General features: G+C 36.2%; 2 non-coding genes across 2 annotated transcripts; one reads left to right on the top strand and one right to left on the bottom strand.

Moving 5' to 3' along the window:
- The first annotated feature begins 7,996 nt into the window (after window positions 1-7,996).
- Window positions 7,997-8,070, top strand: Trnai-aau (transfer RNA isoleucine (anticodon AAU)). The gene has a single exon. It is a non-coding gene; the product is annotated as a tRNA-Ile (tRNA).
- An 11,453-nt stretch (window positions 8,071-19,523) lies between these two features.
- On the bottom strand, window positions 19,524-19,597 carry Trnai-aau (transfer RNA isoleucine (anticodon AAU)). The gene has a single exon. It is a non-coding gene; the product is annotated as a tRNA-Ile (tRNA).
- Window positions 19,598-19,921: the final 324 nt, after the last annotated feature.

Below are 19,921 nucleotides of genomic sequence, written 5' to 3'. Positions count from 1 at the left end.
AAGATCGCTAACTTGACAATCATGAATGCTGTTTTATCACTCTCTTAATTTAAAAAAATAAGGGTCACATGTCTATAAATGATGTATATTATTCATAAACTATAAGTTTAAACTCTATCCTTCTATGTAGGTATACAACAAATGGCCAAAATGTGTGTAAAATCTGTATGAGGAAACTAAGGATATTTTAGTTTGCGTGTAGAGTAGCAGCCATGCAATCATTTAAGTTATTTAGCTGATAGAAAGATGGGAGGTTGAAGAAAAGCATATCAATGCTGTTAAGTCTTTTGTATATGTAAGTAGTGTCCGAGCCCAGGGTCCAGGTTGAGGAATTGTGGTGTCGTCCGCCATATTGGACTGGGACATCACGGCGGCCATTTTCGATGACCTTGACCATGTCCTTTGATCTTGACCACTTTTGACCACCATCTTTGATTTCCCCATCCTAGAAGCCGCCTTAATGTTTTCGTCTGCTGGAGGCCGCAATCTTGGATGTTTTACGCACCAAATTGTCTATGTATGCTGAAGGTCGCCATCTTGGTTAATGTAATATTCCCCATCTTTGTTTCTGCTGTTTTGTTCTAGAGTGCGCCAGCTTCGCTCTATTTCATGCACGGAAGGTCGATGTTACATTACCCACCAGTGTTGTTATGACCCTTACAGACTAAATTAACTTAATTTTTGTACGAAATATATCGGAAGCGAGGTAATTCGAACCATTGGCAGGTCGGACCTGTGGTCTGGAAAACATGTGCCTTTGACCACTCGTCCATTGCAACAATTACTAGAATTAATTTTTAAATAAGGTACTGTGCCTAACAAAAGTTTAAGACCAAAGGCTTAATTAATATAAAATTACCATAGTTTCATTTATTTCTTTAGTTACCATTTTGTCGTTACCCATGCTGACTACTGAAGAAATGTTGGAAGTGGGTGTTCAGAGCATGAGAAATGTTTAGCGGAGGGTTCTTGGCTAACGTGGCTAAGAGGCAGCGGGTGAATTTACAGCAACTGTTGGCCACTCGGGACACAAGTGATTGCGAAAATGACAGTTTGGTTGTTCACTGATTTTATTACACGTGGTAAAACTCGTAAATATTGCTGACCTGTGAATTAGCACGTGTGCAGGAGCTGAGAGGTCGTTCCCAACGTATTTTATATTAAAACGAAGTGTCCCCGCGATGACGTACTACATTCGAGGCAGTCTTTATTGCATGAAGTTAGGAATATAAGTGGTTTATATTAGTTCCGACACCCGAGATGAGCGAAATGTGCAGTAATGACACCTTTACACAAACTAGATACGAACGCAAGAGTACTTGCACACCTTATATATAAAAGCACATATTGGTTAACGAAAGCACAAAAGAATACTACAAAACACTAATTAAATAACACTGCTACCCACGGTATGCCAGGTTTAGGGTTACCGAATTGGAGCACAGCCCTCCGCCATGTAGCCTGGCGTAGGATCGTGTCAAGTGCTAAGGTTGTCGGTGACAGATGCGATTGTAAGTTGTTTGGTGGTGCCGATGGATCATGTACAGGTTGGAGGTGGGCGACAGGCTCAGCGCAGCACGACGTGACTGTCCATGTCAAGGGCGGATGGCCTACTGCCGTGACCCTGGGAGGCCCCATGCCACCAGGGTCGTGTTTTCGTATGCAGAATTCCTGGATACGAAAAGCGACTCAGGCTAGTTTCCGTAATGCTGGTGCACAGAGAACAATAGTTAATAGCTTATAAATAATGGTTCGTAATAAGATGCCCTTAAAAGCTGTATATTATTGTTATGACCTATATGGAAAGGAATGGGTTCGTGATAGCCAAATAAGTTTTATTACAGTTTTATTAATCACCAATATTGACATCACTTAATATAATTGTACTTAAAAATGTCCGATCACCAATCACTGGCAATTCATGTCTGACAAGTTCCACAGTTCGCACTCCTCGCTGGAGCTAGGCCCAAAAGTGGTTCCCTCCTTACCTCGTACCTGTCCACACACGCAGCCTCGTGCCACTCGGTCACACTCTCTCGATCCCGTCACTCCAAATCGCGCCACTCTCGAGGGGGTCTCTCACCCTCCTGCTATGGCGCACTTCCTTCACTCACAGAACTCTCCGATTTCTCGGAACTCATGCGAACCCTTCTCGAACCAATGAGAGAGGCTGTGACGAGTCGAGTCATCCCGGGCTGAAACGACGGCCGAAAAGACCAGAAATGCAATGATTATTCATGCCACTCTGAGCGCCAGCCCGCGGAATTCCCAAGACCGCTCAGCGATGGATAACAGCACCGAGGATGGATGATGCGGAGGAAGGGGGGGGGGCGAGGTCGAGCTGCGCCAATGCGCGCATGATGTCAGTGGCCGTGTGATATGCCCAGGGCCAGACTACTGCTGGAGGACCCTCTCAGGTATGCGCCACGCGTCGCGGCTCTGCTTCCCAGTTCGTAACACTACCTCTTCCAACGGTTCGGATCCCGCTCCACAACCAGAACCTAGTCCCAGTTTGACCATTTACCTACTTTACCTGCATTAAAAACTCGGTTGACATTTTCCACGATTATATTTTATGTATCAATTTGGAAGTGATTTGTAACACATTACTGGAGACAGGAAAAATTCGCGAGTTAATGTCGCGATAGGCTAAAATACAAATAGTTATACCTAAATGCAGCCTCTGTTATTGGCTCACAACTCACCTAGATGCTTTGGGCCAATGAGAAACAACCAAACAAAACTGTATCGAATCACAGGCTGCCACGTTTGGACGTCTCACAAGACAGCAGCCAATGAGTGGGTCACATTTTACCGAGTGTACGTAGAACTTTGGAGTTCATCCTACAGGTCATTGAACCCGCGAATTTTTACGGTCCCTACAAATTACTGCAGTTACTTAAAATTATATTTACACTTTTAAGTTTATGATGGTTTTGTGGTCTATGGACTACGAAACGTAAACTATATAAAAATTTCCCGGAAGTCACACAATGGTAACGGCTACAATATGTAGTATTTCTTCAAAATTTATCTAAAGTTATAGTTATATCTAGTTCCTGCTTACAAATGTTAGTACACTGAGTGATTATGACTCAGTCTGAAACGTCGGTTGGTTATTTCATTTTCTTGTCATAACTATTACTTCAAATATTTTCCTGTCAGTTTATGCCAATTGATCTCACGTAATTTTGGTCTGTAAAAGGTGATGCAAAATGTTATAATTATGAACATTTACATGACTTCGGACCGATATTAGTTATTAATTATCTGTTTAGAAATAAATATAAAATGTAAAAGCTTTTGAATAATTTTAGCGACCAAAAAATGTAAATGAAAGATCGTGTACACATGCTAGAAGTTATACTTCTGTGGCATTACTAAAGTATTAACTTAAAACATTCTAAAATACATATTTTAAAAATTTGTTTATGTATGTTTTTGCTTAAATGACAGAAATCATTCTGTAAATACTTTCTACAAACAAACCTTAACTTTATTTAGTTGATTATAACATAAAGTATTAAAATACAGTTGTGCTATTATAAAGGTTTATTTTTAGTACCTAAGTACGGTGTTAACTCTGCGATGTTCATAAAAGCAATATATAAGGATGAGTCACGCGGGTCTACCATCTTTTCGAAATTTCTGAGACTTCCACAGATGTGTAGGTACACATTTCAGTCTCAAGCGACTTCCGTTCCATTCACTAAATTACTCCTTTACTCCTTCCAAATGCCTTATACCGAGAGCTAAGAAGTTAAAAATTAAAAAAAAAATCACTATAGCGTGTGAAACTGAGCCCTAACCATTAATTTCGTTTAAAATGTCATAAATTAACCCAAGATGTTACTGGAAAACCAAAAGTTAATTAACAACGGGTAACGTTACTAAGCTATTTGTACATTCAATATGCATCTTGAGTTTCATTCTGAATGACCGACAGTTTCAGGACCTTGCTCACAGAGTCGATGTGTGGCACTAATCGGCGAATTCTACCAGGGGCCTGGTTCACAAAGGTTCGAGTCTTGTTATTAATAACTGTAAAAAAATAGGATCTTGTAATCACAATATGTAAGGCACAGGCTTCCCACATAGATGTACAAAAATGTTTCTAAATAGTTAAAGTTTCTGTTGTAAGTTAGTTGTTACACTTGTAACTCAAAAATTCAGCAACAAAACTTTATGTAATAATTGAACCTTTATAAGTTACTATTATGTAGTTACAGCATAAGTCGGTCGACAATTTTAGTTCGCTTATTTCTGTATTTCATCACAATAAGAAGTGGACCACAACAACTTTGTAGATGTTATCTACGTAAGATGCGAGCATGGAGGAGATTAGTAGTAAACAACCAGTATCAGCTACAATTTTGTATGCTGAATTTGCCAAAAACCTAGTATTTTTAGAGGCCTAGAAGTAGTAAATTACTTATTAGTTCGTAAAAGTTTCACTTTTCATTAGAAGTTTACAAGAGTTTTTTTTTTGTTAAACACGCGTGACCCACTAACTTGTAAAATTTTACGTGTTTGTTATAAACTTATGGGGTACGGAAGCCCGTAGTAAAGCTATCCCTCGAGAAGGGCCTTACGCAGTGCTTGACGAAGGGAACCGGGTGGGGGGGGGGGGGGGGGAACTGATCCTTGCAAGAGCAACGGCAGGGCAGCCGGCGTGAAGCTCTGTACGCCCCGTGCATGGAGCTAATATACAGTAATACATCTGGAGAGGACAAGGGAAGGCCAGCAAAGGATGCGAGGTGAAGCCGGGTATCGGCGTTTGTTCCCTGCTTCCTACGCTGGAAGAAAACGAAAACGAGCCAAACTTGTTTCGCGCGGCCGAAAAATCCTCCAAACTAAACTCGCAACAGCTCCGAAACTATCAAAACAATCAAACTGAAAATTTTACTGGATTATCTGTAAACATTATTCCCCACACCGCTTTAATATTTTTTTCGAAACATGAATACTTTCATTTTTAAAAATTAAATACCTATTTACTGCCAAATGTTTTTGTGAATACGCAGAGTAAATTTCAACATCGAGGAAAAATTTTTGTTTGCAACTATAGGTGGGGGACACCTGCGTATGAAATTAGGAAGAAGTTTCAAATTTTATTTATATACCTTTCTTGACGCATTCAACCCCATACTTTTATTTTTACAGAGAGTTGAAGTGGGAATAATGTTTCAGTGGGTAACACTACCGACATATGTCTTCGTAACGCACTTCTTTTTGTTATTATACTTCTCAAATTTTATAATTTCATACACAACGTTTATAAAAAACGAATTCTTACTTACTTCATTTAATCTATTACAAATCTCTTGTAATATACGTGTATTAGTAGAAGTTAGAAGTCTTTTCAATATCATGTTCATGTTCCAGTCTACTTACTCAACCAACGTAACATGCAAACCTTAGGTAAACACTGGTAGAGAATTGTTTGTAATAACTGTAATGCTATGCATATACTGGCAATGTAAGAAACTTTCAATTTTATTAATTGTTTGCATAAGAATTAATAATTTTAAAAAATCATAGAATAGGCCTTTATAGACTGAAAACCTTTCACGTAGTTTCAAGTAGCGTACATAAAAGTTTTTAAATATATATCATTACCAAATATTGTTGAATATATTTAAAATTTTTATACATGTTACAACACACATATAATAACAAGCCTATATAGGATATAAAAAGACAGACGCCAAATTTTAGCATTTTGTATTTCTTTTCTCTGTGTGAATAAAATAACAGTTCTTAACGTAGTTGCTAATACATACTGTACTATATTTCTAAAAAAAATACGAAAACCCCTGACATCGTCACCAAAACAATGATAAATTTGCAAAATAATTAAGGCACGTCTTTTAATGCTACGAAGCACACTCTTAAGATAAATGTTTTAAACTTATGTTGGGATGTAACTAATATCTTAAAAGCATTGTGAAACCGTTCCTTTGAGGGAAACCTTAATATACCGAACACCATATCATCCTTTAATCGAGTTAGATTTTCGCTTCTTAAGACCCATTTGTCTTCAAAATGCACTGTACACAATGCATGGTTCGGAGACGCAGTCCAATTTTTCCGCTTTGTCGCTTTTTCCCAGATCTGTCGTTGATCGTCACGTTTTGGAAATCTATGAAAAAAGTAAAGAATTATACTTACAATTGAAACAACTTCTCTTTGTTAAATAGTTTTCTTAGGTTTTTCGAAAAGTTCGAAGATTAGTTACTTCTGTTTAAAACATTTGCCACTTTTTTCTGATGCTTCAAAAGTTTTGGGAATTAATTTAGTTAACAAATGAAAAAAAAATAATCTTTTATACATGTGAAAAGCAACGCCATCCGGCTTGGAATTCCATCGATTTGTACAGCCATATGCGCTACAGGAAATCACCATTGTAGCCGCACACCAGCGCCACTCAAACCTCAAGGACAAGTGGGCTGGGGCTGCGTTTGCAGTAGAAATACGCTCTCTTCCTCTTTCTTTTCAACCCTTCTTCGCAACCGGCTGGCTTCGCTCTCGCCCTACACATGTCCACTCCAGATCTTCTTACATGCTCCTTGGCCCCGTGACAGCGGCGCGGCGGGGTGACCCATGCTTCCCTGCGGCCAACTGCCGGAGATACGCCTGGGGTTTTACCAAAGATTCCTTTGAAAACCAGCTGCCAACAAATAGTTTGTGATTAGACAATAAATTATTATAAAACTTGCACAACACATGACTGTGGTCATTTTTGCTTACATGAAATTCGTTTTAGCACTTAACGCTGAATTTTCTTACAAAAATTGGCACATAATTTTATAATTTAATAGAAGAAGAAACCTGGGTCCCCTCATGGCATAAGCCCTCCGGGGTGTCGTTGTGAAAAATGATACTGTTAGGTGTCTCGCGGCGAGCAGAGTCCGATGCTCCAATCCCTAAGGTTCGTCTCGGTTGGGGTGCAAGGGTGGCCCCCCTGTGTGCTCTCCTTTTCGAGAGGTCGCCCCCTTCCTTCCCCTTTCTCCCCCCCCCCCCCAAAGGGCACCAGCCACCACACGCCGCAAGCACTCCCAGCGATGCTAAAATGAAACTAAAAATTTGGAAGAGTTTTCTTAAGTTAATTATGTATTTATTAACTGCCATAAATTAATTAAGGGTTGAGAAAAAAAATTCAAATATATATTTTTTTTTTTTGAAAACGTGGATACGGGCTATGGAAATATCGTTCGGAGATCCATCCTGGGAGGGTCCCAAAAGGGGGTCCACCCAGAATGGAAGACGGCCGTTAGCCCGGACGCCAGCAGACCAATGTTCCCTGAAATATTGAGTCCCCCTGAAACTGTCTAATTCCTTTCTCCCCACTTCGAGAGCGCAGAGCAGGCCAGCAGAGGGTCAGATTAGCCAGTCACATCCTCCAAAGCCCACCAGCCCCCAGGAAGCAGGACAGAAGTCAATAGTCCAGGAAACCAATACTTAAAAAGGCACAAACCTGTGAAAAATTTGTCCAAAGCTGAACTCTACTTGACCCGTTCTTTCGGCAGGAGGGAGGCACACCAAGGCAGCCTAACAGGCAAAGAGCAGGCTGATCCCGCCACACCCGGGAAGAACCAGGAACCGTTTCAGCGGCAGGCCGGAAACCGTACCCTTTCCCAGCATCCACAGACCCAATCCCCTCAAAGCAGACGGAGCAAAACCCACCCAACCCAGCAGACAGCCCCGGCCGCCACCCCCAAACCCTCTAGAAGGGTCAAACACTGGCACCCGGTTACCACGAGGGGCCGCGAGGAGGCCACGCTCCGGCATTACTGCCCTTCATCTTTCTTATTCTTTTTAAAAAAAAATATTTTTATTATTTAATTCACACAAATTAAGATAATATGACAATGAAACACTGAATTTATTTCATTATTTTACCAATAATGATACAATAAAACAAACACGTTCGTTTATACACATCTTCAAGATTAATGCAATGTGTAATTTTGAATGTGTTAACAGAAAATAGCCTGGCCCGTTAGTTCAGTTGGTTAGAGCGTCGTGCTAATAACGCGAAGGTCGTGGGTTCGATCCCCCCACGGGCCAGTGAATATTTTAGTTGTTTTCCAATATTTGCGAAGTTTTGATGTAATTGTTTTATTCAAGCATAGTTTTTTTTTAAACCCTGAAAAAGATAATCAATTATTCAATAATTGGACTTTATTTTGTTATTAACGTGCGCAGTAAATATTGGAAAGCTATTCATGAAACGGTTTAAAAATAACTTTAACTATTGGAGGCAATGACACAACAAAAACCATAAATTCCCGGGTAAGAATCCGAATCCTGTATTACTGTGAACACTGTTTTGTATAGTGATTTTTTTTTCATGTAAATGTAATTCTGTAATTTTTCAAAAAAGTATTTAGGTTCCATTTACAGAAAAAAAAAAACAATCTGCAGTTTGTACCGCCCGCCAGAAGCGAAGTCACAAGACGACACTTTGTAACCACAACCAATGTTGCGAGCAATTCTTTATATGGCATTAAAACACTCGATCGTCTAAGTTACATTGTCTTTCACATCAACTCAAACACGGTTAGCCCTTAAAACTGCAGCTGCCCAGGCTCGCTAGTACCTGGCGCTCAGTCGCACGTCAGGGCCATTTCGAAGTGCCCTGTTCTCCCCACGACACGGAGGAAAGGAACGCATGGGAAGTAAAGGGAAGAGGCTGGGTTCGAACTCCACGCCCGTCGCTCCAGACGACGTAATGTAATCCAAACCGAATATCTCGGGAGATTTTCTTCACTTGAATGAAATATCCCTGTTGTTTAGTAAATTTTTACAAGTTTGTGGGTTACAAGTGTTTAACTAAAGCACTCTTGTAAAATCGTACTTAAAAGCGAATTTTCAAAAATTAACTAATGATTTACTAATTGTAGGCCACTAAAAAAAACTGGGTATTGGCAACTGTAGCATACAAAACTGAAGCTGATACTGGTAATTACTGCGCCCTCGTACCTGTCGATACAAATTTTATTAGAGCAACTACAGACCTATTGTATAGATATTTCTCCCACAAAACTACTCTTTAAAGAAGGAGAGATAGCAAATTTGGCTGGTTCAAAGCATAAAATATAAATTAGTGAAACGTCTGAATTTCATTGTGACTTACTACTACAAATTGTTTTCCATGTGAAGTCATAGGTAGGGACCGGAAAAATTCGCGGGTTCAATGACCTGTAGGATGAACTCCATAGTTCTACGTACACTCGGTCAAATGTCACCCACTCGTTGGCTGTTGTCTTGTGAGACGTTCCAGCGTAGCAGACTGTGATTCGATAAAGCTTTGGTTGGGGGTTTCTCATTTCCCCAGAGTCATCCAGGTGAGTTGTGAACCAATAACAGAGGCAGCACTGAGCTATAACGATTTTTTATTTTAGCCTATCGCGAAATGAATTCGCGATTTTTTCCGATCTCTAGTCATAGGCTATGGGTGTTTAATTATTTTTTGGGAATGACTTCAATTGTAACAAAACTGAATATTTCCTACACTATTTTATTGTCTCATAATATCTTTTATTGTGTTCTCTGCCTTAACCAATTTTTTTTTAATTCTCTTTTTAAATTTTATATAGAATTAAATATTTTAAATTAATATTGTCTCTTTTAGTTCTTATCTCTTTTATTATGGGGGTAGTAGCCTACATTATTTCTTTCTGTTATTTCGTAATTTTGGACACTATTTTAAATAAATATAACCATATTTAATTGTTAATATTCTACTAAGCAAGTCCTAATTTAATGGTTTTATGTTCATAAAAATTAAATAAGACGTTGTTAGGCAGAAAAAAAACATTCTGTAAGCAATTAGATATCGATGCATTATGATTTTCTTTTGCTATAATGTGCAAAAACACGAAATACCAGAATAAATATTGCTTTGAAGACTGAAACAATCTGCCGAAGAAGGCAAAACAAGTATCTTTGAAAATTAAATATAATATACTACTGTTAAAGTCCGACACTGGCACACAGGGGACGACGAACACGATTTCGACGGGCTACTACGGCCGTTCTGCCTCGAACGAGCATAAGCCTGCACGTAAGTAATTAGGGATGGTTACGTTGTTATTTAACGTATATTTTTTGTATTCAACAGTTGCCTGTTGCCTGTACGCATTTAATCTTCTCTTTCATCTGTTCATCCCACGTTTGGCAGCTCGCCCAGTTCGCAGCAACAGTTCGGCGACGGTGCAGCGGTCTGGCGAGCGGCGAAGAGGCCGGTCCCACCCCGAGGACCACTGGGTGCTGGCCGAATCATCGTCCCTCTGACCTCACCTCCTCCCCCCCCCCCACACCCCTTCTACTTTTCTAGCAGTTCGAGGCCCGGGGTGACCCACCCGGGGGTTTGTTACGGAGACTCCTAAACTCGCCGAGGTGCAGGCTTCCCTCCTGCAGCAACGGCCGACCCCTCTACCGGGTTTGGGGGGGGGGGGGGGGGAGAAGGGTCGGCACCCGCCCGCCCGTCAGCCACTACAATTTAATTACAGTTTTAATTAACTCGCCCCGGGGGCTGCCAGCAGCTCTCCGCCAACCTGTTCCCGGGCTGCGGCCGGGCGGCTGTTGGACTAGGCTGCAGCGGAACAGGCCTGTATCCCACCGCCTAGAAGCGCTCCCTGCTGGCGACCAGCTACTCTCACTTTTAACTTCTGCAGCAGTTGCACTGCCACGTCTATTAATATATAATGGCAGTTAAGGAAGGGTGACCGTCCCTGCCTGGCTCGGGAATATATTCCCTTGGTGAGCGTTCACTGAAAGGTGGGGGGGGGGGGGGGGGAAGTAACGTATAATTAATTAATTAAGTAATTCATTACTTCTGAGCGTGATAAATATACAAATATTGTGTTTTCAACTACTTTTCTTGACGCGAATCACACGTAGTTAACGCACTCGCCTCTAGAATTCTCTGCCGGAGCAACTACGTCGATAATCTAATCGTACAATATCCAGAGCAAATTGGACCTGATTTTCAAAAATTATTTTTTTATTAAAATACTGCTCACATTGGTAAAATTCACTAAACAGTCAATACTATAATTTTTTCCTTTGGCTTTGTGAACTTTGGTTCGCGCAATCCGCCACAGATGGTAGCACCGTAGTTACACATTTCCGTTCCATGCGACCTCCATTCCATTCATAAAAAAAACTCCTACCAATTGACGTTCAACGAGAGCTAAGATGTTTATACCTTTAACAAAAAGTTGTATAATTTTACACATGTATGTAGCACAGTCTCCACCAAAATTAACGGTAATTTTACATCTACACTCGTTTTGCTATTGTGCTTAATTAATTATACTAACATAGGTGTAAAAGTACAATTGCTATGTTTTGGAACAATAATTTTATAGCTGTTGGTTTATTTGTACTACGTGATATATTTATTTATACATTTTGCATGTGTATTTTTTTTTACCACACCTGTCGGCTAAGTTTTCTGCAATTTGAGTAAATTTATATCAACGAATATGTTAATTTGTAATTGTAATTTCCAAAATTATTTTGTTTTTGTTAGCTCATAGCTGTTAACGAACAATGCATTCTATTACGCGGATTTAATTATATCACATATAATTATTTAAGTGAATTATTTTAATAAGTTGAGTAAATGGGCAGAGTATTGAACTCTCGACCACGTGTAAACAAGTTGAGTATCTTAACCTCTTGACTATCGTACACACTAATTAATTATGAAATAACAGGAATACCATTTTTGTAACCTAATATAAATTAAATGGTCTTTTTCAGTATAAATTGCTAAATAAAATTTTTGCAGGTCCTCGGTAGTTGTAAATTTACTCTGGTCAAATATTTACCACTTTTACAATGGCACAAGTGTGTGTACCTACAAGTACAGTGCACTTACAAAAAAGGACACAAATTAATTAAATATTTATTGTTGTGTATGTGTGTAATTTAATCTACACATTCAAATGTGTGATTTAACACGTAGATATTAGTAATAACATATGTTCATTCGAATATTTTTTACTGAAGCCTGAGGCACAATTTGGTTTTCTAAAAACATGTGTGTAAAGCTAAATATATAATTTTTTTATATTATACTACAACAATTGAAATGACTAAACCTTTGTATATGTAATTTTACAATTTTACTACAGTATCTAGTGGGAAGCAATCATCCGTTTCGAACACATATAGAATAGTGAAAAGGTGACCTATTTGGTTTAAACGAAATAGATTCTTCTCCAGAAAGTTAAGTGCAATTTAAATGTGTCACTAGTAATTTATACAAACGGTACATATAAAATCGTAAATCAACAGTTTTTTAGTTTAATTTTTTATGTTGACGTTCTAGAGAGTTAGTTATAATAATGCAATAAGCTTAATAGTTTTGTCAGATCGTGCTCTGAAACCAAATGGAAGTTTTTGATCAGATCGTTTTTCAAAACTTTTAAAAAATAGCAACATGTTCTCTTTGTGTTAACATTTTTATGCGATATTGTGTGGACGCACCTCAGTCCATCCGTATTTACACATTTATTTTTGCGAATTTTTCACGTAATAATATGTTTTTTAAGAAATTGGTAAAAAAAAATCTTTTCTAGATTTTTTATCAATATTAACAGAATCTTCAAATGATACGGAAGAAATTTCTTTCACGAGACACGAAATTTTACCATTTGTGAAAACAGTAATAAAAGAAAATATCACAGTTGTAAGAGTACCTACTGATTTGAATTAATTTTATTTTTGATTTATTTCCTTACATTAAATAATTTTAAATTACTTTCGTCTTTAATTTCTCAGAGAAATTATTTTAATCTGTGACCATATTTGGCACAGGAGAAAGCCTAAAAAATTATTCTTTAAACTATTTGTAAAATTTTCTTTATGAGAGTAACTGTTTAGAACATGTGTGAACAATAGCTAATAAAATAGGAATGACCGTAATCTGGAACAAACTAAGACGTGCTTATATTACCGCCTCTTGAACTGATATTTTATTGTGTAGAATACATACAACAGTTTTACTATTATATTTATTTGAGAAGGATGATAAATCTCTTCAATGGTTGAGTGCAATACTGAAGAAACTGGTTGAACGTCTATTTTTTGACTATACGGGCATTTTCTTCATGTCTACAAGAAATACTAAGATTATTCTAAATATCTAAGAATATATGCACTTGGACATTTTCCATCAAGTCTTCGAGTACTACGATGTTATGAGGTTTGAGTTACATAAGTTTAATATTATTTGAACTTTTCTACAATAACTTCGAGGTACCAGTTTTAAGAAGTTATCTACATTTGGCTACCAAGGCCTAATAAACTGATTTCTATTGTGTTGTATAAGAATAAGGTGTGAATTATAATCCAGAGACGACCTAATGTTTACAGTCTGAGGATAAACTAAGTACATGTTTACGATAATGCAAATTACGACAGACGCTTGACAACAACAAGTTATTTTATAGTAATTTAGAAGTTAAATTGTATTTGTATTTATTGCTTGAGGTTGTTAGTTAGTTGATTCAATTTTGAACTAAGATTAATGATAATATTTGTGATTCACATGTGTAACTAAATATTTTGAATATGTACATTTATTAGCCTACATCTATTACCGATCAACTAACCACGGATCCAGGATCGATAGTAACTTTCAGTTAGTGCAAAAGACTTTTGTTACAAATGTACATTATATTATTTCATGTAACTGTTTTGAGGTTCCATTAAGCAATTTGACGGTAAATTTTCATCTTTGATAATACAAGGGTTCAGATTTGTACTGCTTAGTTCAAAGTGTAATGTATTTTAATCATAGATCTCGAGTACATACATTTATGGTGGAATGTGATTAAATTACCCTAATAAGTACCTACCAATATGTTTAAGAAATCATTACAAGACATTAGATTAATATTTATATAGTACTAGCTGCAGTACCCGGCTTTGCCCGGGCTGAACACCGGGTGAAATATTGTCCGCGAGTTACAGCAAAATGGATAGCGATATGTCCAGTGTGTTGGACATTAAGAAATGACACATAATTACTGTTTGTGTATCTGTGACCTATGATTTTCTGTTTACCCAGGGCGATCGGTTGAAAGGTTTAGAAGTTGATGTGCTACAGCGCCATATAGCGGCGAGTTACAAAAAAAATGGATGATAAAACACTTCGATGTGCCAACTTTCATGGCGATCGGTCAAACGGTGTAAGAGTTTATCGACGTCATACATGCCAACATCCAATTATATATATTCTTATATTTCGAAATTTTGGGGCTTTCACTTTTGCGAAAAGTGGATGTTCAGACCCTCGAATGGTTTGGAACACTCCATCTCGAAAGAAATGATATTTGAAATTCCTGAAATTGTCGAAATTTTAGGGATTTGTCCCCAGAGGGGGAGGGGTGATTTTGAGGACCCTGAATGGCTGGGAAACAATAAAAATCGAAAGAATGATATTTGAAATTTTTTAAATTTTGGGTCTTTGACTCCTTGTGGGGGGAGGGTAGTTTGAGGACCCCGAATGGCTCGGAAACACCCCAAATAGTAAAAAAAGTATTCTTAAATTTAAGAAATTTTTCGAAATTTTGGGGTTTTGCATTCCCCCAATCCCCTTACCACAAATTTGTTGGAGAACACGTCTTTGGGTAAACGTTCCGCCATCCCCCGGACACTTTAGTTAGTAATGACTTAATTTTAATACAATTTCCTCCAATTTTTTTGAAATTTTGTGGCTTTCACTTTTGAGAAAAGGGAGGGGGGGAGGTTCAGGACCTCGAATGTTTCGGAACACTCCATCTCGAAAGAATAGATATTTGAAATTCCTAAAATTATCGAAATTTAGGTTTTTTTTCCAGAACCCATGGCTCGATAACGCTTAAAATCGAAAGAGAATTTTTTTTTTAAATTTTAAACTTTCGAAATTTTGGGGCTTTAACCACCTGGGGGGGGGGGGGGGGGAGGGGGTGATGTTGAGGACTCCGAATGACTCGGAAACACTCCAAATCGAAAGAGATATAAAGGAAAACTTATTACCTACCTATGAATAATTTTCTAAATAAATTAATAAATAACTCTATGTTTAAGAATTTACGTACATACATAATATTAAACTTCAAACTATACACACCAAAAAAACTAAGGATGTTTGTGAAACTATTTTTTATTTGTCATAATGTTTAATACATTTGTAGGATTGGTTAATATGTAAAACTGTGGTGGCCATATTCCGCTTATCCAAAGGAGTATAGAAATTAATAGAGATATCACTCCCTGAACACACCACAAATCTTTGAATTAAGTAAAAAAAAACATAGTCCAAAAGGAAACAAAAAGTATAAATAACAACTAATTTGTCAAAAAAATTTATTCAACTGGAATGACAATGTTAACATCCACCTGAAATTTAATAGAAGTAGGTAGGTAAGAATAAATATATATATATATATATATATATATATATATATATAAGAAAATAACTGAAATTAAAACATACATAAATAAAATTATCTCACACTCAACCAAACATGATTTTTAATATGAAATAAAGGAAGATGGCAATTACACGTAACTATTATAATTAATAAAAAAAATCGACCTACCTGAAATAATAAAATTCAAATTTTTCAACAATATATTACATAATTGATAAATATTTCTGGTCTTCGGTCTCAGTAGCCCTAAGACTCTTGACGCTCAACAGATAAATTATAAACACTAAACCAAACTCCTTGCAAATAAGTTATAAGTAGGTACTGTAAAAAAAAAATAATTTAAATTGTAATATACAAAAACGGTATTGAAAACTGAAACAAATATGGCGACACTACAAACTGTCAAGATATTTAATTTTTTCTTACTCTCTACTTAGGTCCTTACAATAGCAAAACGTAACGTAATGGCTTGAAAGCTATTGCTCGGCAGACATAGAGGAATGACACTAACAGTTTGTATATCTATGACACACGTTACATAAAATTATGATATATTTTTTTAACCCGTTTAAAATTTATTTTTTTAGACAAAAGATTGCCTATGTCCATCCCCAGGATATAATCTATCTCCTTGCCAAATTTCATTACGATCCGTTCAGCCGTTCAGCCGGGAAAAGGTAACAAACAGACAGACAGACAGAGTTACTTTCGCATTTATAATATTAGTAAGGATACTGGTAGAACCTACTGGTAGAACAATTAAATTGAAAACTTAATACATTTTATTTTATGCTCAAAACATTAAAAGTGGTCGTATTCAAATTTATTATAATTATTTCATTTTCACAATATCATTTCAAACATGTAATATTAATTTCGCAACATTTAAAGTGATACTACTGTGTTGAATGACAGTGATAAAACAGAGGTGCCAAAAAATTTTGACGCATAATTAGAAAGACTTATTTGCCGAATTGGTTTCGCAGTTTATAAAAAGATGGAGTCATGTGGTTCATCATTCCTGCATTTTTCACAATCAGATATGTGTTTTGCAGGCTTTCCGTTCCACTTATGTAGATTTTGCGAAAACATCCACAAAAAAACTAAAATCATCATATCAACACACGGTTGAAATTTTGATTCTTATTCCAGTTGTAAAATAATTTCATCACATTTTTTCGAATGATATCTACAAGCGATGACGTTGATGTTGATGATGATAATTTTAATTAATTTAACATTTATCTGACAGTGACTTATAATTATTAATGTTGTATGGGAATAAATTTTCATTGTTATTAAAATAGTGATTAATTATGTACTTTATTTTAACACTTTTAAACTAATTTTCAAACAATGTGTCTTGATATTCATTATTAGCTAACTACACAATTCATATAAACACTCCATTCCGTTAAATTAAATGAAATGTTCAAAAGGTCGTTACAATTGATTACACCAATTTTTATGAAATTTTTTAGAATCGTAATTTTGCCAAAAAATCTCTTAATAATTTTAGAACGTCACCCCCCAAAACTACGACTAAAATAAACTGTTAATTTACGATTTTGTATGTAGCAATTATATGAATTACCAGACACACATGAATTTTGCAGTTAAGCTTCTGCAGAAGAATAAATTAGGTCTATATTTAATCAAAATATGTCACTTTTTCACTATTATATGTGTGATTGAAAATGACGTATGCTTCGCACTACAAACAGTAATAAAATCGTAAAATTTCATATACAGAGTAATTGAGTAATTTTTTAGTTTTATCGTGTAATTTTGAAAATCTTCTACAGTTGGTTTCACACAAATTACTCTTTAACATAAGTGGTACAATTTTTTTATGGATTTATATATATTAATAATGATGTGTAAACATCTTAGCTCTAGGTATACAGCATTTTTTAGAGTAATTTCGTGAATGAATCGAAGTGCTGTTATCTGTGTGAGATAGCGCGAACCAAAGTTCATAGAGATAAAGGAAAATTTTATAGTAAGTTTTAATAAGTATTAACTGTTTAGTGAATTTTAACCAGATAGGCAATATTTTGATAAAATTCACTGTCGGAAATAAGGTTCAAACCCAGTGACTAATATTTTTCGATATATTTTGTTTTCTTTTATCTGAGTCATTTCATTATATAGTTTAAACTTTCGCTATGCAAATGGAATGATTCTATAGTTGACGTAGCTGCTTCGGCAGCGAATTGAGCAGTGGATACGGAAACTATATGTGATTCGCGTTCAGAAAATGTAGTTGAAAACACAATTTTCGTATATTTATCACGCTTAGCATTAATTTAAAAAATTCTACGTTAAATTTCGTGTCGATTTGTATTATAAGTTTATTTGCAACATGATGAAACACGAATTTGCTAGTTACCGGATTTAGATGTTTGCACATCCCTCGCTCGTAATTATTTTCAAATATTTTTTGCGTGATTAACAAATAAAACCAATCTGTAAGATTTTAAGGCCGGGCTACATTCGCAATAGCACGCAAACAGCACACAGATAGCACACACGCACAGAGATAGCACAGAGCTTGATGCTACATTCACGCACAACACAACACAAAGGATTCTGGAAGCATTCAAAAAAACTTAATTAGAAATAATGTACATAGCTATAAAACCAGAAATAGATATTTAATTTATGTCAGTTATAAACGACTATGTAAATCATTTATATGAGTTTTGAAAATGTAAGTGTAAGTTTTTTTAATAGATTACCCTTGTGTGCAAGGAAGTATCTTTTGATAAGTATAAACAAATCTTAGAACAATGGCTCATATCCAATCCTTTATACTCACTAGACGAATGGAACAATTTCAATTTTAATGATCTTAAGTTTGTGTAAAGTTATATTATTGTTAAGATGTTTTTCTTTAAACTTAAAAATGTGTATTTAAATATTATTATTATGTATTTTCAATGACAATGTCTATTGCACCCTGTGTCTTATGACAATAAATATTATCAATTATCAATCAATTATCAATGATCAAATCCGGCTTCTTTAACACATTCATACACGGACTTCCAAGCATTTAATTTAGCTTCTTCATTTTTGTATCCTGCGGATCCCCTGTCATACAAAATATTTTTACTTTCTATTACAGCTATCAAATAGCTATCAAATGTGCCTTCCATTTTTATGTTATCGTGTGTTTGAAAACAATAACAAACCACTCAAGTAAATAGCACCAATACTTTCGTGACAATTGTTCTTTTATAAGCCCACTAGAGTAGTACTTAAACTGTTTGCTGATTGGCTACCACCAGGGTCGCGCACAGAAATAACCTAAAAGTTAAAAGTTAATGAACTTTCTGTGCGCCGATCCTGTGCTATTTTTCTGTGCGCGTGCTATTTTCCAATGTGGCAGCTCATATCTGATAGTGTATGTTGAACTTATGTGCATCTGTGCTGTTTGCGTGCTATTGCGAATGTAGCCCGGCCTTTAGGATCCACACCTAAGCCATAGAAATAAATAGCGATATTGATTTGAAGCGTTTCAATAACTCTGGCTACTTTATTACTTGACTATAATTTTACTCTATTTAGAGGTTATTCAAAATTTTAAGATTATGGACATAATAGTAAATTTAAAATAAATTGAGATATCTCGAAGCTATATCCAGTATAAATTGTTAGGAGTCATTAAACAATTACACTGGGTTCAATTTTTTTCGAAATTTCAGTAATATATGTAAATTAAACAAACCAATTTAGGTAGTAAAGGTACACGCAATTATCAGTTAAAAAAATAATTATCTTTGGAGATACATTTTAAATATACTGACAGTGACATTTAATAGCCACAACATTGTCGTTGTGATTTCAATCTTTGGGTGTCTGTACAAATTGGTTTTGAAAAGCCAACTATGAAAAGTCTTAAAGACGCTGGATTAAAATGGTTTTATTGAGTACCCATTGTTAGAACGCCTTTTATACCTATTGTTTCCTGTACATAGATCATACTATTAACAACATGATTTAAAAATGTTTATTTTGCCAAGTGAATGGAAACAATAATATAAAAAATTCCCAAATTTTGGAAACAACTAAAATATTCTCTGGCCCGTGGGGGGATCGAACCCACGACCTTCGCGTTATTAGCACGACGCTCTAACCAACTGAGCTAACGGGCCATGTTGCTAATAGGTGAACTCATTTCAATTTAATATAGCATAAATCTTGAAGATGTGTACAGACGAACGTGTTTGTGTAATCGTATCATTATTGATAAAATAATCAAATCAATTCATCGTTTCATTGTCACAGTCTCTTAAATTGTGTGAATTAATTTAAAACGGGGTTCATATCCCTCCGTTAAGAGTGGGCTGTTAAGTTGGAGAAATCAGGTTGGCACTACCGAGAATCCTGGAGCCAGGGATTACCTCGGGATAAGCTTTACGACTGTATTAATTATCTCGGCAGACATTCAGCGTGCCGTTAGCAGAGTTCGCCAATTA

This window comes from Bacillus rossius, chromosome 8, assembly GCF_032445375.1.
Source record: "Bacillus rossius redtenbacheri isolate Brsri chromosome 8, Brsri_v3, whole genome shotgun sequence".
NCBI classification, from domain to species: Eukaryota; Metazoa; Arthropoda; class Insecta; order Phasmatodea; family Bacillidae; genus Bacillus; species Bacillus rossius.
Note: the sequence above shows the minus strand (reverse complement) of the source record. Positions and strands in the feature narration are given on the sequence as shown.